This window comes from Anomaloglossus baeobatrachus, unplaced genomic scaffold (genome assembly GCF_048569485.1).
Source record: "Anomaloglossus baeobatrachus isolate aAnoBae1 unplaced genomic scaffold, aAnoBae1.hap1 Scaffold_379, whole genome shotgun sequence".
NCBI classification, from domain to species: Eukaryota; Metazoa; Chordata; class Amphibia; order Anura; family Aromobatidae; genus Anomaloglossus; species Anomaloglossus baeobatrachus.
In genome coordinates, this window is record NW_027443133.1 from 220256 (window position 1) to 246272 (window position 26017).

General features: G+C 48.5%; 1 pseudogene; it reads right to left on the reverse strand.

The window, feature by feature from the left end:
• Nucleotides 1-23006: 23006 nt before the first annotated feature.
• On the reverse strand, nt 23007-23213 carry LOC142274707 (U2 spliceosomal RNA; annotated as a pseudogene).
• Nucleotides 23214-26017: the final 2804 nt, after the last annotated feature.

Below are 26017 nucleotides of genomic sequence, written 5' to 3' on the forward strand. Positions count from 1 at the left end.
GTCCAATAGCCACGTATAGGATGCCACTAGGTACACTGAGTGTTTGCTAGTAAAATTGCTTAGTTTAAAAAAGTTGGAGTGTGCAATGCAGGCAGACGTGCTCTGCAAATGTCTTTGCACTAGTGGGACTATAGCAAAGTCCAATAGCCACGTATAGGATGCCACTAGGTACACTGAGTGTTTGCTAGTATAATGGCTTACTTATAATTAGTTGGAGTGTGCAACGCAGGCAGATGCGCTCTGCAAATGTCTTGGCACTAGTGGGACTATAGCAAGGTCCAATAGCCACGTATAGGATGCCACTAGGTACACTGAGTGTTTGCTAGTATAATGGCTTACTTATAATTAGTTGGAGTGTGCAACGCAGGCAGATGCGCTCTGCAAATGTCTTGGCACTAGTGGGACTATAGCAAAGTCCAATAGCCACAGATAGGATGCCACTAGGTACACTGAGTGTTTGCTAGTATAATGGACCTGACATTACCTCTCTACTAACCAGAATCCCACAATGTCTGTCTGCTATTTCATCCTTCTTCTCTGTGCGATTCCTAAAACTTAACATGGACAAAACAGAATTCATTGTCTTTCCTCCTCCTCACTCATCTCCTCCAACAAGCCTTTCCATCAAACTCGATGGTTGCTTACTTTCCCCAGTCTCACAAGCTCGTTGCCTTGGAGTGACCCTCGACTCTGCTCTATCCTTCAAGCCACACATCCAAGCCCTCTTCACCTCATGCCGATTACAACTCAAAAACATCTCCCGGATCCGTGCTTTCCTTAACCAAGAATCAGCAAAAACATTAGTGCATGCCCTCATCATCTCCCGCCTCGACTACTGCAACCTCCTGCTCTCTGGCCTCCCTTCCAACACTCTTGCACCCCTCCAATCTATCCTAAACTCTGCGGCCCGCTTAATCCACCTCTCCCCTCGCTACTCCCCAGCCTCGCCACTCTGCCAATCCCTTCACTGGCTTCCCATCACCCAACGACTCCAGTTCAAAACACTAACCATGACATACAAAGCCATGCACAACCTGTCTCCTCCCTACATCTGTGACCTAGTCTCCCGGTACCTACCTGCACGCAACCTCAGATCCTCACAAGATCTCCTTCTCTGCTCCTCCCTTATCTCCTCTTCCCACAATCGCGTACAAGATTTCTCCCGTGCATCCCCCATACTTTGGAATGCTCTACCTCAGCACATCAGACTCTCCCCTACCGTGGAAAGCTTCAAGAGGAACCTCAAGACCCACCTCTTCCAACAAGCCTATAACCTACAACAGCCCTCAGTCCAGTAGACCACTGCGCAACCAGCTCTGTCCTCACCTATTGTACCATCACCCATTCCCTGTAGACTGTAAGCCCTCGCGGGCAGGGTCCTCTCTCCTCCTGTACCAGTCTGTTATGTACTGTTAATGATTGTTGTACGTATACCCTTTCACTTGTAAAGCGCCATGGAATAAATGGCGCTATAATAATAAATAATAATAATAATAATAATAATGGCTTACTTATAATTAGTTGGAGTGTGCAACGCAGGCAGATGCGCTCTGCAAATGTCTTGGCACTAGTGGGACTATAGCAAGGTCCAATAGCCACGTATAGGATGCCACTAGGTACACTGAGTGTTTGCTAGTATAATGGCTTACTTATAATTAGTTGGAGTGTGCAACGCAGGCAGATGCGCTCTGCAAATGTCTTGGCACTAGTGGGACTATAGCAAAGTCCAATAGCCACAGATAGGATGCCACTAGGTACACTGAGTGTTTGCTAGTATAATGGACCTGACATTACCTCTCTACTAACCAGAATCCCACAATGTCTGTCTGCTATTTCATCCTTCTTCTCTGTGCGATTCCTAAAACTTAACATGGACAAAACAGAATTCATTGTCTTTCCTCCTCCTCACTCATCTCCTCCAACAAGCCTTTCCATCAAACTCGATGGTTGCTTACTCTCCCCAGTCTCACAAGCTCGTTGCCTTGGAGTGACCCTCGACTCTGCTCTATCCTTCAAGCCACACATCCAAGCCCTCTTCACCTCATGCCGATTACAACTCAAAAACATCTCCCGGATCCGTGCTTTCCTTAACCAAGAATCAGCAAAAACATTAGTGCATGCCCTCATCATCTCCCGCCTCGACTACTGCAACCTCCTGCTCTCTGGCCTCCCTTCCAACACTCTTGCACCCCTCCAATCTATCCTAAACTCTGCGGCCCGCTTAATCCACCTCTCCCCTCGCTACTCCCCAGCCTCGCCACTCTGCCAATCCCTTCACTGGCTTCCCATCACCCAACGACTCCAGTTCAAAACACTAACCATGACATACAAAGCCATGCACAACCTGTCTCCTCCCTACATCTGTGACCTAGTCTCCCGGTACCTACCTGCACGCAACCTCAGATCCTCACAAGATCTCCTTCTCTGCTCCTCCCTTATCTCCTCTTCCCACAATCGCGTACAAGATTTCTCCCGTGCATCCCCCATACTTTGGAATGCTCTACCTCAGCACATCAGACTCTCCCCTACCGTGGAAAGCTTCAAGAGGAACCTCAAGACCCACCTCTTCCAACAAGCCTATAACCTACAACAGCCCTCAGTCCAGTAGACCACTGCGCAACCAGCTCTGTCCTCACCTATTGTACCATCACCCATTCCCTGTAGACTGTAAGCCCTCGCGGGCAGGGTCCTCTCTCCTCCTGTACCAGTCTGTTATGTACTGTTAATGATTGTTGTACGTATACCCTTTCACTTGTAAAGCGCCATGGAATAAATGGCGCTATAATAATAAATAATAATAATAATTATAATAATGGCTTACTTATAATTAGTTGGAGTGTGCAACGCAGGCAGATGCGCTCTGCAAATGTCTTGGCACTAGTGGGACTATAGCAAGGTCCAATAGCCACGTATAGGATGCCACTAGGTACACTGAGTGTTTGCTAGTATAATGGCTTACTTATAATTAGTTGGAGTGTGCAACGCAGGCAGATGCGCTCTGCAAATGTCTTGGCACTAGTGGGACTATAGCAAGGTCCAATAGCCACGTATAGGATGCCACTAGGTACACTGAGTGTTTGCTAGTATAATGGCTTACTTATAATTAGTTGGAGTGTGCAACGCAGGCAGATGCGCTCTGCAAATGTCTTGGCACTAGTGGGACTATAGCAAAGTCCAATAGCCACAGATAGGATGCCACTAGGTACACTGAGTGTTTGCTAGTATAATGGCTTACTTATAATTAGTTGGAGTGTGCAACGCAGGCAGATGCGCTCTGCAAATGTCTTGGCACTAGTGGGACTATAGCAAAGTCCAATAGCCACGTATAGGATGCCACTAGGTACACTGAGTGTTTGCTAGTAAAATTGCTTAGTTTAAAAAAGTTGGAGTGTGCAATGCAGGCAGACGTGCTCTGCAAATGTCTTTGCACTAGTGGGACTATAGCAAAGTCCAATAGCCACAGATAGGATGCCACTAGGTACACTGAGTGTTTGCTAGTATAATGGCTTACTTATAATTAGTTGGAGTGTGCAACGCAGGCAGATGCGCTCTGCAAATGTCTTGGCACTAGTGGGACTATAGCAAAGTCCAATAGCCACGTATAGGATGCCACTAGGTACACTGAGTGTTTGCTAGTATAATGGCTAAGTTAAAATTAGTTGGAGTGTGCAACGCAGGCAGATGCGCTCTGCAAATGTCTTGGCACTAGTGGGACTATAGCAAAGTCCAATAGCCACGTATAGGATGCCACTAGGTACACTGAGTGTTTGCTAGTAAAATTGCTTAGTTTAAAAAAGTTGGAGTGTGCAATGCAGGCAGACGTGCTCTGCAAATGTCTTTGCACTAGTGGGACTATAGCAAAGTCCAATAGCCACAGATAGGATGCCACTAGGTACACTGAGTGTTTGCTAGTATAATGGCTTAGTTATAATGAGTTGGAGTGTGCAGAGGACAGGAGGGTACAGTGGCAGGATTGTGGTGCTCTGGGTAGAGGAATGGAAGCCTGCCTTTCTATTCCCTCCTAATGGTGAAATGCAGGGAGGAAATCCCTGACCTTGGCTACACAGATGCTGTTGCTGTTTGCAGGACCTGTCACCTATGGCTCTCTGACCCTGCCGGTTTGAGTCCTTAAAAGGACTGCTATAAAGTGCTCTCCCTATGCTGTCTAACGCTGTGTATGCAGCGCATACAGCTGTATCGGCTATAGGACTCAGGAGGACGGAGCTGCGACAGTGATGTCTGACACCAAAGACGCAGAAGGCAGATAATGGCGTCCGTGAAGAAAATGTCCGGTTTTATAATGCAGGGACATGTGACATGCAGATCCTATCACACATGCCGTTGCTTCTCTGGCTCAAAGTCAACTTAGCTGTGTGTGTGTCTGTGATTGGCTGACATGCTGGCCCGCCCCACAAGACGCGCGCACTTAGGGAAGGAAGACAAGAAAAAAAAAAAAAAAATGGCGATCGCCATTATAGAAACAGCAGTGATCTGAAGGCGCTGTTCACGCACACTATACACTGAAATGTGATAATAGTTTGATTCACAGAGTGACTTACACTATTACAGCAGAAACCAAGCTATGATTTAGCTGTTTTTTGGCTGCTAGAACCGTTCTCGAACGTTTCTAGAACTATCGAGCTTTTGCAAAAAGCTCGAGTTCTAGTTCGATCTAGAACATGCCCCAAAATCACTCGAGCCTAGAACTGGAGAACCACGAACCACGAACCGCGCTCAACTCTATCCAGGAGCTTTGGTTCCCTGAGTTTCCAATAGCAAATGTCTAGAAAAAACTCTGTCCATTGGCACAACTCAGCAAGAAAACGAGAAGACCGAGAAGATATATTTCATTTATCTTAATGCCACCTTCTTAACAGCACTAAACCCTTCTATTATGTCCCTTAGCCTTTTGAGCTTATCCTCTGGTAAGCGGAAGACCATGCCTCTGGTATCGATCTCAGTGCCTAAAAACTGTATTATAGTAGCCAATCAGAATACAAAAGGATGCATAGGAAGCGTGACTTTATTTCAATATTTTAAAACAATCCAATAAAATGAAGAAAAGTCACTCATACAAGATCCACAGAAGTTGTATAATACATACATAAATCAAAACACTATAAGGCCTGTTTCACACGTCAGTGATTCTGGTACGTTTGTGCTTTTTTTTAAACATAACAGAATCACTGAGATACGCAGATCCATTATAATGAATGGGTCTGCTCACACATCAGTGATTTTTCACTACACGTGTCTCCGTGCGGCGTACCCGCGTGTCCGTGATTGCTGCACGGAGACATGTCCATTTTTTTCTGGCATCACTGATAGGATGTCCATAAGGTGGCAGCAGAGCATAACAGAAAAAGGTGCCTATTGTGCACTGAAAAGACCCAATGTGATGCACCAGACATATAGAGCCCTAATGGATTCACAAATATAAGATATATCATGAATGACTACTGCATAATGAACGCTAGCATGAAAAAAGAAAGGAATCCATAAAAATAAATAATAAATGGTGCACATATGTTAGAGCCCCACCGAAGGACAAAAAAAGTCTGATGGAAATAGAGAGCATATAGGAACAATAAGAATGTGCAACAGAGAGGAAGGTGAGAATGCAGGATCAATCACTGCCTGTCAGATATTAATAATCAGGGAAATAACTCTGGAGCAGACGCACAAATTAGGGTCTTACCTGGTAAGGTAACAAATAATTAATAGTAGTTGCACTCACCTATTAAGGTTGTGCCAGTCACAACCCCTAAATGCACGTTACAAATGGCGACAGCCGCAGCCCCTAGTAGAAGAGCAATAACGTATAGGAGGAAAATCGGGTGCGTGCCGCGCTGTCACCAAAGGAAACTGATGTTAATTATTTCATCTCTTTATTCTTTTTTCCGGTCAATGTGTTTCAGAGATCACTGTCTCCTTCATCAGGGCAAAAAAAGAACAGTATGCAATCAAAGGAGGAAGAACCTCTATATATACACATATGGAGCTACGTCAGAGGACTGACTGCTGTATTTCAAATACTGCCGGGATGGTCAACTGTTACAATACCGGCCATAAAAGTTCTCAAGTGATATATTGAGAAACATTTATAAAATCACTGGGGTATAGTGTTTCAAATTTCATCAGCTTTTTGAGACAAAAATCAGAAAAAGAAGAAGAAGAAGGACAAAATGAAAAAAAGAAAAAAAAGAAGAAAAAAAAAACAAAAAGGGAGCATTGAGCTCCAGACCCTGTATTGAGTCTTAGAAGTGTAGTGACAAGTGCATCTGTCCACAACCCTGTAAGGGTGAACGGGATGACGGACAAGAAAAATTATGTTCGTGGCAAAAAATGGTGGTGTTGCTATATAAAATTGCATTAAGAATAAAGAAAGGAAAAATTTCTTTATAAAAGTAGTGAAGAAAAAAGTGGAAAAAAGGGGAGTGTAAGCCATTTTACTAATAAATAGTGATGAGCGAGCATGCTTGTTACTACTCGGTACTCGCACGAGTATCACTGTACTCGGTCTACTCGACGGGGACCGAGTAATCTCGCGATACTCGTGCTGTACTCGTGGTCTTCATCCCTGCATGTTGGCGCTCTTTTGAGAGCCAGCCCTCATGCAGGGATTGGCTGGCAGACCACTGCAATGCCACAGCCCTGTTAGTTGTGGAATTGCAGTGATTGGCCGGCCTGCACAGCGTGACCGAGCCTTTATACCGGCGGGCGCGCTGTGCTCTGCTCACAGCTATCCAGACAGTCAGTGCAGGGAGAGGGTCGCTGCTTCAGGGAAAGGTTTGCGGCCCTTTATAGCTATTTCCGTAGCAGGGCTGCAAACAGTGTGACCAAAAGTCCTTCTCAGGACTATTCTAGTTGTATACAGGCAGGCAGGGTATAGCCAGGTCGGAGTACAGTAGCAGAGTCCTTCTCAGGACTATTGTTGCTGTATACAGGCAGGGTATAGCCAGGTTGGAATACAGGCTAGTGACCAAAAGAGTCCTTGTCAGGACTATTGTAGCAGTATACAGGCAGGCAGGCAGGCAGGCAGGCAGGGTATATAGCCATTCCTAGTGGTGACCGTATACCAGCCTTCATCATATCTGGGGCTGGTGTACACAGTCTAAAACAGTCCTGATAGTGTCAGACTTCTCAGCAATTGTCGCTCCTAAAACCTGTTAGGTTCTTAGTGCGTCCGTGCTTGCATTTAAAAACCGCACGTGTGTGCCTGTCGGTGGCAGCGTACAGGTGCACTTGTGTGCGTTTTTACCAAACTATTATATAACGCACAAGTGTAGTGTATAATACACGTCAGTCAGCAGTGGCTGATAGTGTCAGAGTTCTCGTCATTAATTTTTGCTCCTAAAACCTGTGTTAGGTTCTTAGTGCGTCCGTGCTTGCATTTAAAAACCGCACGTGTGTGCCTGTCGGTGGCAGCGTACAGGTGCACTTGTGTGCGTTTTTACCAAACTATTATATAACGCACAAGTGTAGTGTATAATACACGTCAGTCAGCAGTGGCTGATAGTGTCAGAGTTCTCGTCATTAATTTTTGCTCCTAAAACCTGTGTTAGGTTCTTAGTGCGTCCGTGCTTGCATTTAAAAACCGCACGTGTGTGCCTGTCGGTGGCAGCGTACAGGTGCACTTGTGTGCGTTTTTACCAAACTATTATATAACGCACAAGTGTAGTGTATAATACACGTCAGTCAGCAGTGGCTGATAGTGTCAGAGTTCTCGTCATTAATTTTTGCTCCTAAAACCTGTGTTAGGTTCTTAGTGCGTCCGTGCTTGCATTTAAAAACCGCACGTGTGTGCCTGTCGGTGGCAGCGTACAGGTGCACTTGTGTGCGTTTTTACCAAACTATTATATAACGCACAAGTGTAGTGTATAATACACGTCAGTCAGCAGTGGCTGATAGTGTCAGAGTTCTCGTCATTAATTTTTGCTCCTAAAACCTGTGTTAGGTTCTTAGTGCGTCCGTGCTTGCATTTAAAAACCGCACGTGTGTGCCTGTCGGTGGCAGCGTACAGGTGCACTTGTGTGCGTTTTTACCAAACTATTATATAACGCACAAGTGTAGTGTATAATACACGTCAGTCAGCAGTGGCTGATAGTGTCAGAGTTCTCGTCATTAATTTTTGCTCCTAAAACCTGTTAGGTTCTTAGTGCGTCCGTGCTTGCATTTAAAAACCGCACGTGTGTGCCTGTCGGTGGCAGCGTACAGGTGCACTTGTGTGCGTTTTTACCAAACTATTATATAACGCACAAGTGTAGTGTATAATACACGTCAGTCAGCAGTGGCTGATAGTGTCAGAGTTCTCATCATTAATTTTTGCTCCTAAAACCTGTTAGGTTCTTAGTGCGTCCGTGCTTGCATTTAAAAACCGCACGTGTGTGCCTGTCGGTGGCAGCGTACAGGTGCACAATTTGCACAAACTTTGATATAACGCCCAAGTCTAGTGAATACACGTCAGCACAGCATTGCAAAATGCGCAAGGGCGTTGGCAAGGAACAAGGAAGTGGACGTGATGGTGGTGCAGGCAGAGGCCGAGGTCGTGGGCAAGCTCTAATTTTGCCACAACAAAGGGCCACATCTAGTCGCTCGCACGTCCTGTCCCAAATTCTTGGGGACCGCAGCAGTACACCGCTCTTGAACCAAGACCAGTGTCAACAGGTTGTTAGTTGGATAGCGGATAATGCTTCCAGTCAGATTGGCACCACCACAAACACTCTGTCTTCCACACGGTCAAGTGTCAGTAGCCGTGATACTGCACCGCACATTTCAGAACCTGATCCTCCTTCCTACCACAAGGCTGAGTACACGTCCTCGGACATTAATGATCCCACACTTGGACACTCGGAAGAGCTGTTCACGTTTCCATTCGCACATTCTGGCCTCTCGCCAGCTCATGTTGAAGTGGGTCATGAGGAGATCGTATGTACAGATGGCCAAATATTTGAGCAGCCACGTTCTCACGAAGTTGGCAACGTGTCTCAACAAGGGGTGGACGATGATGAGACACAATTGTCAGGAAGTCAGGAGGAGGAGCAGGGTGCGGAAGAGGAAGACGACGTGGTGGATGATCCAGTAACTGACCCAACCTGGCAGGAGGATATGCAGAGCGAGGACAGCAGTGCACAGGGGGAGGGAGGCGTAGCATCCCAACAGGCAGTAAGAAGCAGGGTGGTGGCTCCAGGCAGAAGTCAGGCAACCGTTCCCCGGAACAACAACACGACACAAGGTGCCTGTACAAATGTTAGGTCTTCCCGAGTCTGGCAGTTTTTTAAGTTGGATCCAGATGATTCTAAAAAGGCCATTTGCAACACCTGCCGTGCCAGCATCAGCAGGGGTACCAAAACTAGCAGCCTGACCACCACCAGCATGATCAGGCACATGTCAGCCAAGCACCCGACTTTGTGGGAAGTACAACAGAGTCGAGGAGCAGTGCTTGCTAATGTCACTGCTACGTCTTCGCTGGTTGTGCATGCGAGCCAATCCCCTGTCCATGCTGCCTGCGAACAAGCCTCCTCCGGTCCTGCACCTGCAGTTGCCTACTCAGAAATAACACCATCATCAAGCACGTCCTTGTCCCAGCGCAGCGTTCAGTTATCCATTCAGCAAACCTTTGAACGCAGGCGCAAATACACTGCCAACACCCCACATGCCACAGTTCTAAATGCTAACATTTCGCGACTGCTTGCGCTGGAAATGTTGCCTTTTAGGCTGGTGGAGACAGAAGCATTCCGCGACCTGATGGCGGCAGCTGTCCCACGTTACTCGGTCCCCAGCCGCCACTATTTCTCCCGGTGTGCCGTCCCCGCGTTGCATAACCACGTGTCACAAAACATCACACGTGCCCTGAACAACGCTGTTTCACCCAAAGTCCACCTAACCACAGACACATGGTGACGATTATCTCGAGAGTGCAAAGTAGCCAAATGAAACTTTTACTGGATTTCCACTTACTTTATCAAATCTCATCTCCACCACAGTTTGCATCTGTTATAGTTTTGGAGAAAATTGTGGTCATTTCATTTTTGCGCGAATGTGTTCAGATTCCTTTTTTATTGCCCTGCCTAAGGACTATACTATAATACACCCACTTCCTGACAATGGACACTTCAGGTTTACAGGCCCTCATGCACGTCTCTATCCAGGGACAACGTGGAGCCTCCCAATTTTTGGCTGCCCTGCCTAAGGGCTATACTATAATACACCCACTTCCTGACAATGGACACTTAATGTTTTGAGGCCCTCATGCATGTCTCTATCCAGGGACAACGTGGAGCCTCCCAATTATTGGCTGCCCTGCCAAAGGGCTATACTACAAAAGACCCACTTCCTTCCAATGGGCACTTCAGGTTTACAGGCCCTCATGCACGTCTCTATCCAGGGACAACGTGGAGCCTCCCAATTTTTGGCTGCCCTGCCAAAGGGCTATACTACAAAAGACCCACTTCCTTCCAATGGGCACTTCAGGTTTACAGGCCCTCATGCACGTCTCTATCCAGGGACAACGTGGAGCCTCCCAATTTTTGGCTGCCCTGCCTAAGGGCTATACTACAATAGACCCACTTCCTTACAAGGGGCACTTCAGGTTTACAGGCCATCATGCACGTCTGTATGCAGGGGCATTGGTGAACCTCACAATTTTGGACTGCCCTGGCAAAGGAAAATACTACAAAGACTCAGTTCCTCAAAATGGGCACATTAGACTCAGAGGCCTTTATGTACGTCTCTTCTCAGGGACATCGGAGTGCCACACAATGTTTTACGTAAAATCTTTCATGTATTGATCTCAAAAAGTAACATACATTAGCTCTATCTCACTATTGGGTATGTGCCCTTAACATTTCCGCTATGAAAAATCATTTTGGTGTCATTTTGGAAGGTTTTCTGGTGAGTCCGTAAAAATGGCGTAAAACGCGGACAAAATTATTCACAGCTGTGACTTTTGAGTGATAAATGCTTCAAGGGGTCTTCCCCATGCTGTTGCCATGTCATTTGAGCACTCTTCGGAGACTTTTGTGCCATTTTTAGGGTTTCTACATGCTGCCGGTGGTCATTTCACAAAAATACTCGGGTCTCCCATAGGATAACATTGGGCTCGGTGCTCGGGCCGAGTACACGAGTATCTTGGGAGGCTCGGCCCGAGCTTCGAGCACCCGAGTTTTTTAGTACTCGCTCATCACTACTAATAAACCTAAAAAATAAAAATAAATTGAATAAAAATCATGAATGTTGTGTTATAACAGGAAATTCGGTGTAAGAATGAATATCCGGGATGAGAGTTCAGCGAATGAGTTATAGAAATTGTTACAAAAAGGAGTGTGTACGGTTTATGCGTAAATTTTCAGAATGCGTACATGAAAATTATATGTATGTGAGAATGTCCCCCATGCTTTGTAAAAAGTTATTTATGAAAATGTAAATAAGATATATAAAAATGCCTAATTATTTATAATTTATGAGAAAGATATATATGTATGGAAGAATGTTATAAGGTGTCCAAGAACCATAAAGAAAAAGGGTGCATATATAATGTTAGAGGTCTAGAGTTCCACCAGGCTATATCACCCCTAAAGAAATAGAAAGAAGACCTTACTACCTGTGTACCCCAAAAAAAGCTATATTTCTTAGCCAGGATTATGGTGGAGATATGCACAAGTGAAATAAGAATATAAAGTAATACAATAAGATTATAAAACCAATATGTGTGTAATACTATTGTATGTTTTGAGGATTTCGATAGCGTTAGGGCAATGACAACCAGAGACGAGTTTGTGGTACAAGATGTTTATAATATGTAACCACGGTAGATACACAGCGGAAATACACAAAACACATGAAAATACCTTTCTGAAACGGAGCGAAGGGGATTCCCGGGGCCACGCACCGGACTCCCCCAGGGAGACCACCAGAGCGAACCCCTATACAGGGACTGTCCGGCAATCAACCCCGGAAGGCCTAAATGCGCCGCAGCCGGGACACAAGGGGCAAGTGGTAAAGTCCAGAAGTGTCCGTACGGGATGAAAGTCCAGAATGGTTATGAGCCGGAAGAAACCGGGCAGACGTGCTGACCAAAGACGGCAGACGGAGTCCGGGCACAGCTTGAAGAAACCGGGTATGGTCCAGAGTCGGTCGGTAGACTTTCAGGAGGATCCAAAGGTAATCAAGAAGTAGCAGCAGCAGCAAAGCAGGAGCACACAGCAAGCCGTATACTCAGGCACTGGACTAGGCTTAGAGGCGGCCTTTTAAGCAGCTGGACAGGAAGTAGGGCAACAGAACATAAAACTCCATGTTAACCGAGGGCAAGCTCATGCAAAAAAGAGAACTGGAAAACCCGGAAACCTGACATTACTCCCCCCCCCAGAAACGGCCTCAGGACGGGTCAGGGCCTGGCTTGTCCGGGTACCGTCGATGAAACTGAGCGATCTTCCGGGGAGCTCGAATGTTACCCACCGGTTCCCAGGAATCGTCCTCGGGGGCGTACCCCTGCCAACGTACCAGATACTGAAGCCGACGACGATGGAGCCGGGAGTCAATAATGTCCTCAACCACGAACTGCTCCTCGCCGTCGACCATCACAGGCGGAGGAGGAGGCACGACACGACCATGAAACGTATTGGGAGAGACGGATTTGAGGAGAGAAACATGAAAGACCGGGTGTACCTTGAGATGGTGCGGTAACCGCAGCCGACAGGCCACAGGGCTCACGATCCCGGTGATCTTAAATGGACCGATGAATTTTTGTCCCAGCTTCTGCGAAGGGACACCCAATCTCAGGTTCTTGGTGGACAACCATACAGAGTCCCCTACCTTATACATGGGTGCCGGTTTCCGGTGAGTGTCTGCCGACCTCTTGTAACGCTCCTGGGCCGTAGCCACACTGTCCTTTAGAACCTCCAGATTTTGTCGAAGCTCTGTCAATCTGTCCTCCACCGCAGGCACTGAGACCGCAACCGGTGACCTAGGCAAAATAGTCGGATGGTAACCCAAGTTAGCAAAAAAGGGCGTTACCTTAGTGGAGCTGCTCTGAGTGTTGTTATACGAGAACTCCGCCAACGGAAGCATCTTCAACCAATCGTCCTGCAGATGGCTGACATAACATCGAAGGTATTGTTCCAGGGTTTGATTGGTCCGTTCGGTTTGCCCATTTGTCTGAGGATGGTATGCAGAAGACAAACAGACATCAATCTGGAGTGCCGTACAAAACCCCTTCCAGAACCTAGACGTGAACTGCACGCCCCGGTCAGAGATGATCTCGTCTGGTACCCCATGCAATCGGAATACGTTCTGGATAACCAAATCCACTGTCTCTGCGGCTGAGGGAAGACCGGCACACGGAATAAAGTGAGCAGCTTTAGTCAACCGATCCACCACCACTAAAATGGTATTGTGACCGTCTGAGACGGGCAACTCCACAATAAAATCCATTGAGATAGACCCCCAAGGGCGAGATGGCACGGGTAACGGTTGGAGGAGTCCTGTAGGAGCCACACGAGGGACCTTGCACCGGGCACAAACCACACATGAGTGGACATAGTCCTTTACGTCCTTTAAACAGGTAGGCCACCAGAAGAAACGGTTCAGAAATTCCTGCGTCTTCTGTACCCCCCTATGACCAGCCAACACGGAGTCATGGACCAACTTGAGAACCCGAAGTCTTACGGCCTCCGGGACATAAATGCGTCGCTCTCTCAACCACACACCATTCCGAAGAACAAGAGTTACATCATTCGGGGGGGCAGCAAGAAATACGTCACCATCATAGGCCAGCTTGATGTCCTTCCACAAGTCCTGGTCCTGGATTACTCCAACGAAATTGGCATCCGATAACACGGTCTGAGACGGGGTTCCAGGCACGGAGTCCACGGCGTGGATTCGGGACAAGGCATCGGCTTTCCCATTACGTGAACCTGGACGGTATGTAACGACAAAATTGAACTGGTTAAGGAATAGGCTCCAACGGGCTTGCCGTGGAGACAGGCACCTGGCAGACTTAAGAAACTCCAGATTACGATGATCTGTGAGTACTATCACTTGCTGCGCGGCTCCCTGTAAGTGGTGTCTCCATTCCTTGAAGGCGGAAATAATCGCTAACAATTCTTTGTCCGCAATGTCATAGTTCCTTTCTGCAGGGGACAACCGGCGGGAAAAGAAAGCACACGGATGTAAGAGACTCTTGTCCCCAGTCCTTTGAGAAAGGATGGCCCCTAATGCGTAGTCGGAAGCGTCGACTTCCACGATAAAGGGAAGTGCGGGATTCGGATGTACCAATATAGGCGCTGAGGTAAAACAGACCTTGAGACGATGGAAGGCTTCCTGGGCCTGGGCGGACCACACAAACTTCTGTCCTTTCTTGGTTAACAGAGTGATGGGACGAACGATTTCTGAAAAATTACGGATAAAACGTCGGTAAAAGTTGGCAAAACCGACAAAGCGTTGTACCTCTTTGATGTTTCCCGGTTCCGGCCAGTCTAGAATCGCTTGTATTTTGCCAGACTCCATGTTCAGTCCCTGAGGAGAGATGACATAACCTAAGAATTGTATCTGTGAGCAATGGAATTCGCATTTCTCCAGTTTGATGTACAGGTGGTTTTCCCTCAGCCGGGTAAGTACGGTCTTGACGTGCTCCTGGTGTTCCTGTAGGGAATCAGAAAAGATTAGGATATCGTCCAGATAAATCACCATGAATTGGTCCATGATATCCCTAAAAATATCGTTAACTAGATGTTGGAAAGCCGCGGGAGCGTTACAAAGTCCAAAAGGCATCACTAGGTACTCAAAATGTCCATACCGACATCGGAACGCGGTCTTCCACTCGTCTCCGGGACGTATGCGGAGTAGATTGTATGCCCCACGGAGGTCCAATTTGGTGAATATTTTTGCCTGTTGGACCCTCTCCAATAGCTCAGGAATCAATGGTAACGGATACCGGTTCCGGATGGTTATTTTATTCAGTTCCCGGTAGTCAATACAGGGTCTTAGAGTCCCCTCTTTCTTTTTCACAAAAAAGATGGGTGCCCCTGCTGGTGAGGTAGACGGACGAATAAATCCCTTCGCCAGACTTTCATCAATGTAGTTTTTTAGTGCTTCTAGCTCAGGTGCCGCCAACGGGTAGACATGACCAAACGGGATCTCCGCCCCTGGGAGTAAGTCTATGGGGCAATCATACGGTCTATGCGGGGGAAGCCGATCGGCTTTTCTTTTGTCGCATATGTCCGCAAAGTCGTTATACACCGGGGGTAGAACAGGTACCTGTACAGTGCCCTCCGCATTCGGCGTTACTGGAACCGGAACAGTTGGACTAATGGTCGGAATACTCTGCGGTGGGAAGGATATTTCCTTAGTTTCCCAATCGATGACCGGATTTGTAGACCGTAGCCACGGAATACCTAAAATAATCGGAAAATGAGGAGAAGAAATTAGCATGAAAACAAGGGTCTCCTGCTGACCTGGCTTCATGACGCACTCTAGCGGTACGGTTTCCCGATCAACTGGTCCAGAGATTAACGGAGATCCGTCTACCGTCTCCATGGTAACCGGTGAGGCTCTTTGCTGAGTCCGGATACCGTGTTTCCTGGCAAAAGAGGAGTCCATGAAATTTCCCCCTGCCCCAGAATCTATCATTGCAGAGGTAGGTATTAGCTGTCCCTCCCACCGGATCTGAATGGGGAGCGAGCAATGGGTATATTTCCCTTCCGAGTCCTTCGGTGAGGTTGACATTACAGTCAAGGGAAATACCGCATCCAAGTGTCCACTTGCCTCAGAGATATCGGACTCTGCGTCCGTGTTGTCACACTCTGCCATGGCTGCCAATACCTTATTTGGGCGATTCGGACGTTTCGGGCAGTCGATCAAGAAATGGTCTGATTGACCGCAATAGAAACACAGACGCTCACGGAGCCGGTGTTCGCGACGTTCATTGGTCTCTCGCTTTTGCAGAGAGTCCACTTGCATAGGAACGTCCTCGGCCTCCCGTGGCGTCCTGAGAGCGGGTTCTCTGGAAGGAAATGCAAAGTTGTTTACACGGTTTACAGCTGCCCATTTTTCCTGTCTACGTTCCGTCAAGCGGGTATCAATACGCACACAGTGCTGGAGAAACAGTTCAAAATCCCCTGGAGATTCAGAACGAGCTAACTCGTCCTTGATGGTACCGGACAACCCCTTTCTGAAAACAGACAATAATGCATTGTTTCCCCAGTCGGTGTCTACCACTAACCTCTTGAACTCAGTGGCATATTCAACTACAGAACGCTTTCCCTGACGTAAGGAAAGGAGAGCCGATTCAGCGGTAGCACGGCGATTCGGATCATCAAACATCTGCGCCATTGCGGTCAGAAAATCATCTAGGTGATTTAAACGGATGTCCCGGTTCTCTATCATAGGATTAGCCCAAGCCAGTGCTTGTGAGGTTAATAACATAATTATACATAACACTTTGGACCGGTCAGAACGGTAATAATCAGCATGTACATCAAAAAACAGTATACATTGGTTCACAAATCCACGAAACTGACTACGGTCACCATTGAAACGGAATGGGGGTAACCTAGGCATACCGGCAGCTGATACGGACGTAGTGGGGCCGGCTTCCTGAGCCTCCACTCTGACTTGCAAGTCCTGTATAGCCGGACCCAGTACCTGGTGATCATGGCCCAGCTGTGCCTCCATATCTCTAAGTTTAGTCTGCACCACCTCCATCTCCTGCTGCAAGGAGTTAATCATAGAAAAGAGCTGATCTACTCCTCGTGTCTCAGTCATTGCCCCAGTGAAATCCTCTTGTGGCCTGAGTATAATGTAATACTATTGTATGTTTTGAGGATTTCGATAGCGTTAGGGCAATGACAGCCAGAGACGAGTTTGTGGTACAAGATGTTTATGATATGTAACCATGGTAGATACACAACGGAAATACACAGTATAACAAACACATGAAAATACCTTTCTGAAACGGAGCGAAGGGGATTCCCGGGGCCACGCACCAGACTCCCCCAGGGAGACCACCAGAGCGAACCCCTATACAGGGACTGTCCGGCAATCAACCCCGGAAGGCCTAAATGCGCCGCAGCCGGGACACAAGGGGCAAGCGGTAAAGTCCAGAAGTGTCCGTACGGGATGAAAGTCCAGAATGGTTATGAACCGGAAGAAACCGGGCAGACGTGCTGACCAAAGACGGCAGACGGAGTCCGGGCACAGTTTGAAGAAACCGGGTGTGGTCCAGAGTCGGTCGGTAGATTTTCAGGAGGATCCAAAGGTAATCAAGTAGCAGCAGCAGCAAAGCAGGAGCACACAGCAAGCAGTATACTCAGGCACTGGACTAGGCTTAGAGGCGGCCTTTTAAGCAGCTGGACAGGAAGTAGGGCAACAGAACATAAAACTCCATGTTAACCGAGGGCAAGCTCTTTCAAAAGAGGACTGGAAAACCCGGAAACCTGACAATGTGTGCATTCATGCACCACCCGGTACGCTACCCTTGCCAAATTGCTCACTCTAGATCCCCACACGATCCATGAAGCCGTTCCCCCGGTCACACCGCCTGCTGCCGGTTCCCACTCATCCCTGGGGGAGTTAGGCGAGTGGTATCGAGAGCTACATGTCGGCACTGATGATACCCCCATACACCACAAGGAAGGGGTATACCGGGTGGTACAGGAGTATGAGCGGGTTTTTAGCAAGCACCCTCTAGATTTTGGGCAGATTAAAGGGGTTCAACACCACATCCCTACCGGTACACACTCCCCTATTAAAGAGAGATACAGGCCTATTCCCCCTGCCCACTACCAATGCGCCAAAGACATGTTGAGGAACATGAAGGAGGCAGGGGTTATTAGGGACAGCTGTAGTCCCTGGGCCGCTCCGTTGGTGCTGGTTAAGAAGAAGGATGGCACCATGCGGATGTGTGTGGATTACCGGAAGATTAACCAGATAACGCATAAGGATGCTTACCCTCTGCCCCGCATCAAAGAGTCCCTGGCCTCGCTGAGAACCGCTAACTACTTCTCCACCCTTGACCTCACCAGCGGGTACTGGCAGGTGGCCGTGGCACCGGAAGACCGAGAGAAGACTGCCTATGGGACCGTTTTGCTGTACTTGGATGATGTGATTGTGTACTCACAGACGTATGAAGCCCACCTGGAGCACCTAGCCGAGGTGTTCGCGTCCCTTGCCAAGTATGGGATGAAGTTGAAGCCCTCAAAGTGTCATCTGCTGAAACCCAGAGTGCAGTACCTAGGACATGTGGTTGGTGCGGAAGGTGTCGCCCCCAACCCCGAGAAGATCACCGCCATCCAAGACTGGCCGAGACCGACCACAGTGAGGGAAGTGAGGCAGTTTCTGGGCCTGGTGGGATATTACCGTCGCTTCATTAAGGGGTACACAAAGATGGCTGCCCCCATGCAAGACCTCCTCGTAGGACAGACCAAGGGTGGTAGATCCCTAGTAGCCCCATTGGTGTGGGAAGAAAAGCATGAGGAATCCTTCCGCCAGCTGAGAACAGCCCTGACCGGAGAGGAAATCCTAGCGTACCCTGACTACAGCCGCCCATTCATCCTCTACACCGACGCCAGCAATGTGGGCTTGGGGGCTGTTCTATCCCAGGTCCAAGACAGAAGGGAAAAGGTAATAGCTTATGCTAGCCGAAAACTCCGACCGACTGAGAGGAACCCTGAGAACTACATCTCCTTCAAGCTTGAGCTCTTGGCACTGGTGTGGGCTATCACCGAGCGGTTCCGCCATTACCTGGCAGCAGCCAAGTTCACCGCGTACACAGACAATAACCTGCTGACCCATCTAGATACGGCCAAGCTGGGCGCGTTGGAGCAGCGGTGGGTGACCAGGTTAGCCAACTACGATTTCACCATCAAGTACCGGGCCGGCCGTACCAACGTCAATGCCAATGCACTCTCCCGGATGCCCCACCTGTCGGAAGAGGGGCCAGAGGATGATGACCTCGAAGAGATCGAGTTGCCTGCATTTCACCGGCCATTCACTGAGAAGGTGCACGTCTACCAACAACGGGTGAACCTGGATCCGCTGCCCCGACAGGACTGGCAGGAAGCTCAGGACCAGGCACCTGCTGTCCGCCTGGTCAAGACTCTAGTGGAACAGGGTTCTGCTGGGATAGACCCTGCTGCCCCTGCCGAAGCCCAACGTCTGTGGCAAGAATGGACCCGGCTATACCAACACCAGGGGAAGTTGTATCGCGAGCTGATTAATCCAAAGACTCACGAGAAGATCCGCCAGCTGGTGATTCCCCAGGCTAACGTGCCCACCGTCCTGCAAGCATACCATGATGGTGCAGTGCACTTCGGGTGGAAGAAGCTAGAGATGTTGTTAAGAGAGCGGTTCTATTGGAGTGGAATGCGGGAATCTGTGGAGGCCTGGTGCCGAGAATGTGGCCCTTGCGCATTGAGAAGGAAGGACGAGGCCAGCCAGAAGGCACCCCTACACCCGATCATTACACACCAACCGCTGGAGCTGGTTGCCCTTGACCATGTAAAGCTCACCCCCAGCCGAAGTGGGTACACCTACGCTCTGACCATCGTAGACCACTACTCGAGGTTCCTGGTGGTTGTCCCAGTTAAGGACTTAACCGGCCGCACCGCTGTTAAGGCTTTCCAGGCTTATTTCTGTTGACCGCATTGGTACCCGGAGAGGGTGCTTACCGACCAGGGTCCGGCCTTTGAAGCAGAGGTATTCCAGGAATTCTGCCAGTTGTACGGCTGCAAGAAAATCCGGACCACGCCTTACCACGCCCAAACCAATGGCATTTGTGAAAAGATGAACCACTTGGTCCTGGGCCTCCTCAAGACGTTACCACTGGAAGAGCGGAACCTGTGGCTGGAGAATCTACCTGACCTGGTCGATATGTACAACAACATCCCTTCCAGCTCTACGAAATGCACTCCAGCATACCTGATGAGAGCTCGTCCCGGCCGGCTACCAGTGGATCTGGAAATGGGCTTGGAAGCTTCAGAAGCACTCCTGTCGACAGCTGAATGGGACACTCGGCGGAGGACACAGTACCGACAGGTCCAGGAGTATGTTGAAAAGAACTTGTGCCGGAGTCGGGGACAACAGGAGCAGTGCTTCAACAAGAAGGCGCCTGCCGGTTCCTTCCAACCTGGGGATGTAGTGCTGAAGCGGAAAAGAAGGGCCCACAAGCTGGATGATCAATGGGAAAAAACCCCGTATGTAGTCCAGCCCACAGGATGGGAGAATGGGAAGGCCTACCAGATCAGCCGTGACCAGGGGGGGACTTTGGCCACGGTTTCCCGAGACCACCTGAAGAAGTGCCCACCAGCATTGAGAGTAGCGGATGAGGCTCCAGTTCCCAGTCCAGTGGAGAAGGAAAAAGAGGTAATCCACACCATGATGGGTGATTTTCCAGCAGACTGGCCTACACAGAACGGTGCGTGATCCTTCCAGTGATACTGTTCCCACAACCCGTGGATGAAGAAATGATGGAAACGGTTAACCGCGAGCCAGTGCCCAGGGATGTACCTGTACCCAGCTCCCCTACGCCTCCGCCTGCCCCACATGATAGCAGGGAGGAGGAACTGACTGTTCCCTCTGCCCCACTGCCTGTCACCACTGACACCGGATCCCGAAGGTCCACTCGCCCCAACCTAGGTAGACCCCCACTTAGGTACAGGGAAACTACTCTTTAAAAGGGGGGGGCTTTATGTGTTGAGTGTACCAGTTTGAAAGTTTTAAATGATAAGTAAAGATGATCAACCAAAGAAGTTTACCTGATTGAACCGTGATTAAACCGGCCGTTGCCGGCAACTGTTGTCCCCGTAGGGACTGTGCAACCATTGCGTAAGGAACTGCTTACGGACAAGCCCGAGAACTTGCAGGGCAACCACAAACTTAGTGCAATGTAAATAAAAATGTTTGTTGGCTTGACACCGTTACCGCCTCCGGAGAGGCTGATTTGGGAGGATGGGCCTGGAGGAAAGGGATGGCCTAGGCCCGCCACTACCGTAACCGGTGGCGATCCTCCGGGGGTTCAGGGGTCCCCTTGGACGTGGGCCCCCTGAAAGAGACAGAACCCGCTCGGGCAACTTGGTGCTGGACTGGGGTCAAGGGGTGCTGCCCGCTTCTTAGGGGCAGCATCAGGGCCAGGTTGTTTGGGTGGGAGAAGAGCGGAAGCTGTACCGTTGTAAAATGTTTATGATGCTTTTACATGTTTTACCGTTTTATTCTTTTTCAGTTGTGAAAATAAAACCGGTGATGGACGGGCAGCCCGCGGACGGTCTGCATTTTACTATAGGGGAATGTGGCGCCCTGGACAAGCCAGGTCGTCACAGGTACTACACCAACACGCTCTACACTCCGGCTAGGCACACCGAAGCTAAACACAAATCCTAGTTGCCTTCCTCCAGGGGCTGATGTCCACACCAGGGGGTGGGCCAGGCGGTTGATCCCACCCACCGAGGAGTTCACAGTCCTGGAGGCGGGAAAAGGAGTCAGATTAGAGATCAGTTTTGGAGTTAGAGAAGTGAAGAGGAGAGGAGACTGACCGTGTCCGTGTGTGTGGCCCGGGCACTCAGCAAGGTTGGCAGACGGTGGTGACCTTCTGCAGGAGAGGCTGATTGGAGTGAACCGTACGGACCGGGGATGGGCGGTGGCCCGCCGGTACCAGATCGGGGAGTGAAGAGAAGCCAGCACCATCCGGCAGGGCCTACGGACCCCGACCAGGCTAGGAGTCGCCGTAAAACCGGTCAAATCCGTTAGCGACAGGAACCTCCAGGGTTTCCCAGCAGTCAAGACCCGATTGAAGGCAACAGCTCACACCGTAGAGGGAAGCACAGTCACCGCCAAGGCTACAGTTCCCAGGGCCAGAGCCTGCGGGCAAAAGGGGCTCCCTCAGCATCCATCCAAGCTGGGGAGCGGGTTACCGGTGGGAAGCCCGCTAGATTTTGGGGGAATAAAAGGGGTCCACCACCACATCCCCACAGGTGCACACCCACCCATCAAAGAGAGCTATAAGCCAATACCACCTTCACATTGCCAGTGTACCAAGGACATGTTGAGCAACATGAAGGCGGCTGGTGTTATCCGTGACAGTTGTAGCCTTTGGGCAGCTCTGTTGATCCTGTTAAAAAAGAAGGACGGCACCATTCCCCGTATTGAGGAATCGCTAGCTGCATTGAGAACTGCAAATTATTTTTCTACCCTTGATCTCACTAGTCACTATTGGCAAGTGTCCGTTGCTGAGGCAGACCGGGAGAAGACCGCCTTCGCCACCCCTATGGGTCTCTGCGAGTTCAAAAGCATGCCCTTCGAGCTGTGCAATGCGCCAGGAACCTTCCAGAGGCTGATGGAATGCTGCTTGGGACAAGATTTTAGGGTGTATAAAAAGGGAGATTAGATCCCGTGATCCCAACGTATTGTTACACCTCTATAAATCACTTGTAAGGCTACATCTGGAATATGGGAACCAGTTTTGGGCTCCACATTTTAATAAGGACATTCAGAAGTTAGAGTCAGTTCAAAGGTGGGCAACTAGACTACTACAAGGAATGGAAGGCCTCCCATATGATGACAAGTTGAAAAAGTTATTAAGTGATTATTGGCTGCAATGGGGCTTTCTGGCTGGTGCCAGCCTCTCTTCTTAGCACACAGGAACCACAATCCCTACACCATGCTTCAATGGATTCTCTCATCCCAGCCCAGTAAAGCTACATATTTTACACAGTCATAAGCAGCCAAAAGGGATCTATTCTATTCAATTGCAAATGATCTAGATAAGACTGAGAATAAGATACTGCACGGGACATAGCAGAGTTGGTCAAGTTGAGTGGAGATGAGTTTGCTATTTGGCACAGCTTTTTGCATCAATAAAGCAAGTAAAAGGTGTGAAAGATAAAAAAAAGGGTGAAAGTGTGAAAAGTGAATTGGCCAAATTGAGGTGCATATAAAGTTTTTGCTTTCTTTCAATTCACTAATGGGGCTCATTTGAATCAGGTGAATTGAGTTCTGCTTTTGGAAACTGGGTTAAGAAGGGGTGCACCGGTCCTGGAGGTACTGCAATACCAGGTCAATGCGTGGAGTGGACAGAGCAAGATTTTTTCCATCTCCTTGTTCTAAAAATCCATTTAATATATGGTCCCCAGAGAGGGGACGTATCAGATATTAAACTGATAAGAACAGATTTAATTTTTTTTTTTTTCTGTTTATCAGTAGGACTTCAAAATAACAAAGGTGATCGCCTCCCGTTGCCTGGGAACCGTCCAGGCACAAGAGGGCTATGTGTCACCAGAAGGCGCACACACTTCCTCAAGGCCGGCAGACGTGCAATCCCAGGCACCTTCCAGTACCGACCAAGGTAGCGTCCTCCGAAACTACACTTGATCTTAGCCAAAAGGCCGAGAAGCTATAACCCGAATTGGTTACGGCCTTGAGTGGCACCCTGGCCTATACCGGACACATCTTAGGGAGAGGGAGACAAACCCACGCCTACAGAAGACATTTTGTCACCCAAGCCAACCCTTGAAAAGGCTGTTTTGCAGAGCAAAAACAAGAAGAATGGTGCTTTTTGCAGCCGCCGCCCACTGCAATGAATCTGAATAACTCCTCCTTTTGGACACAAGCACCTCCCCTCCCCCTTGCAGTCTTTCCAATTCATGATACAAAAAGACGGACGGACAGGACAGGACAGGACAGGCTGCCTGACTTTCCGTCACTGCCACCCTTTGCCATCCTTGCCCGTAGAAAGCCCTTTCATCATCCCCAAACCCTAATCTTTTCCCTTCCCTTCCCAGATGCGTCTCACTCCCTTTCATTAGGAAGTGAGCGCAGCCTTTTCTCCGTTCTGCACATGCGCGACGTTAAACACAAATGCGCAGGCGTGCGTTCCATTACCCTCACTGCATTCCACTCCCATACAGGAAGTGGGCGCAGCTATTACTACGGTCGCACATAAAAGAACCCACGGCCACCACTGCACATAGCTGACTCCACCACAGGACACCCACTTCTACACCAACACAGGTAAGACAGGATCGGCACCTCTATGCTCCTGTTACAATCAGGCTCAGTCACCATGTGATAACGCTCTCAACTCTTTAGTTGCAGGCTCCCCTTGCTTCACCTCCACTGGCTGTGCTGCCATTTCCTCTCCCACCTGGAAGGTATACTTTATTCCACTATTTTCCTGTTTCTCTCTTCCCCCTTTTCCCATAACCTACTTTTATCTGCATTTGTGGGGTATCTATATGCTATTTACATCATAGTTTTATTCATTAATATGGAAGGGAAGAGTGCCCATGAGAGTGTTGAACTGCGGAGAGCAAGAGATTAAGCTGCTCCGATTTGCCACCATTGATAAGCTGTTCTCAGTAGATACACATGCTATCCAAACAGCAGCATCCACCATTGCTTCAGCCCACCCATTCAGTGACAGCTCACCAAGTCAGCCAGAGGAGTGGTGTAAGGAATTACACGTAGGCACTGACTCCACACCTTCACATCACAAGAAGGGGGTCTACAGGCTAGTGCAAGAATACGAGCAAGTCTTCAGCAAACATCCGCTAGACTTTTGAAGAATAAAAGGGGTCAAACACTACATCCCCACAAGTGCACACCCACCCATCAAAGAGAGATATAAGCCAAAACTACCTGCACATTACCAGTGTACCAAGGACATGTTGAGCAACATGAAGGAGGCTGGGGTTATCCGTGACAGTTGTAGCCTCTGGGCAGCTCCGTTGGTCCTGTTAAAGAAGAAGGACAGCACCACTCCCCTGTATTGAGGAATAGCTAGCTGCATTGAGAACTGCAAATTATTTTTCTACCCTTGATCTCACTAGTCGCTATTGGCAAGTGTCCGTTGCTGAGGCAGACCGGGAGAAGACCGCCTTTGCCACCCCGATGGGTCTCTGCGAGTTCAAAAGCATGCCCTTCGAGCTGTGCAATTTGCCAGGAACCTTCCAGAGGCTGATGGAATGCTGCTTGGGACACCGAAACTTTGAAACGGTACTGCTATACCTTTATGATGTTATTGTTTATTCTAAAGCAAACAAGATTTTAGGGTGTATAAAAAGGGAGATTAGATCCGGTGATCCCAACGTATTGTTACCCCTCTATAAATCACTTGTAAGGCCACATCTGGAATATGGGGTAAAGTCCTGAGCAGGTTGATAACCATTGGTTTGAGCATGGTAGGGTGTAGTGCGCATCTTCCTGCATCGGTAAAAGCTGCAGAAGTCCTTGAAGATTTCCGCTTCAAAGGCTGTGCCTTGATCTGTGAGGACTCTCTCTGAGTAGCCATGAGGTCTGCATAAGTGTGCTTGGAAGACCTTCGCTGCAGTATGGGCCATTAGATCTTTGACTTGTACCACAACCATAAATCTCGAGTAGTTGTCTACCATCGTAAGTGCATACGTGAGCTCGCCTCGATATTCTGCAACAAAACTCCCTTTTTCGATTTCAGTTTCAGCAAACACTCCTCTTCCTGTAGAAAATATTTATCATTACCTAAGACAGTCATTCTAATGCATGACAATATTAAGGCAATTTAGTTAAAACTTGTTTTAACTCACCTTTAAGGGGATTGATGTATTTCATGGTCAATCCAGGTTTGTCAGTGATGGCACTGACATAATGTATGGCGTCTTTTTCGGGCGTTATCCTTTGCCTTTTCATTGTGAAAATCCAGTTGCCTATATCAAAGCAAATTCTACTACTTGTAAAGTATGCAGAAAATGAAATGTAGAACATATAACATCAACTGCTTAGGAACGCATCATAGGTTAGTACTTAAAAGGATATTGTCATGTTCTAGTCATAATGCAAGCTGGACATTTTTCATGTTACCCTGTAATCGCCGGCCTGTTCTAATGCTCACAAGCCAAGATATAGGCTCAGCTGCTAAGGCTTCCCTCTGCCTTCTGAATGAAACTTGAATATGTCTGGGTCACTGTGTATATAGCAGGTGCTCAGAAAAAATAAGAGTCAATTCAATAGAAATAGCTCTGGCACACTATAGTGATCAATAACGTAAGAAAAGAAC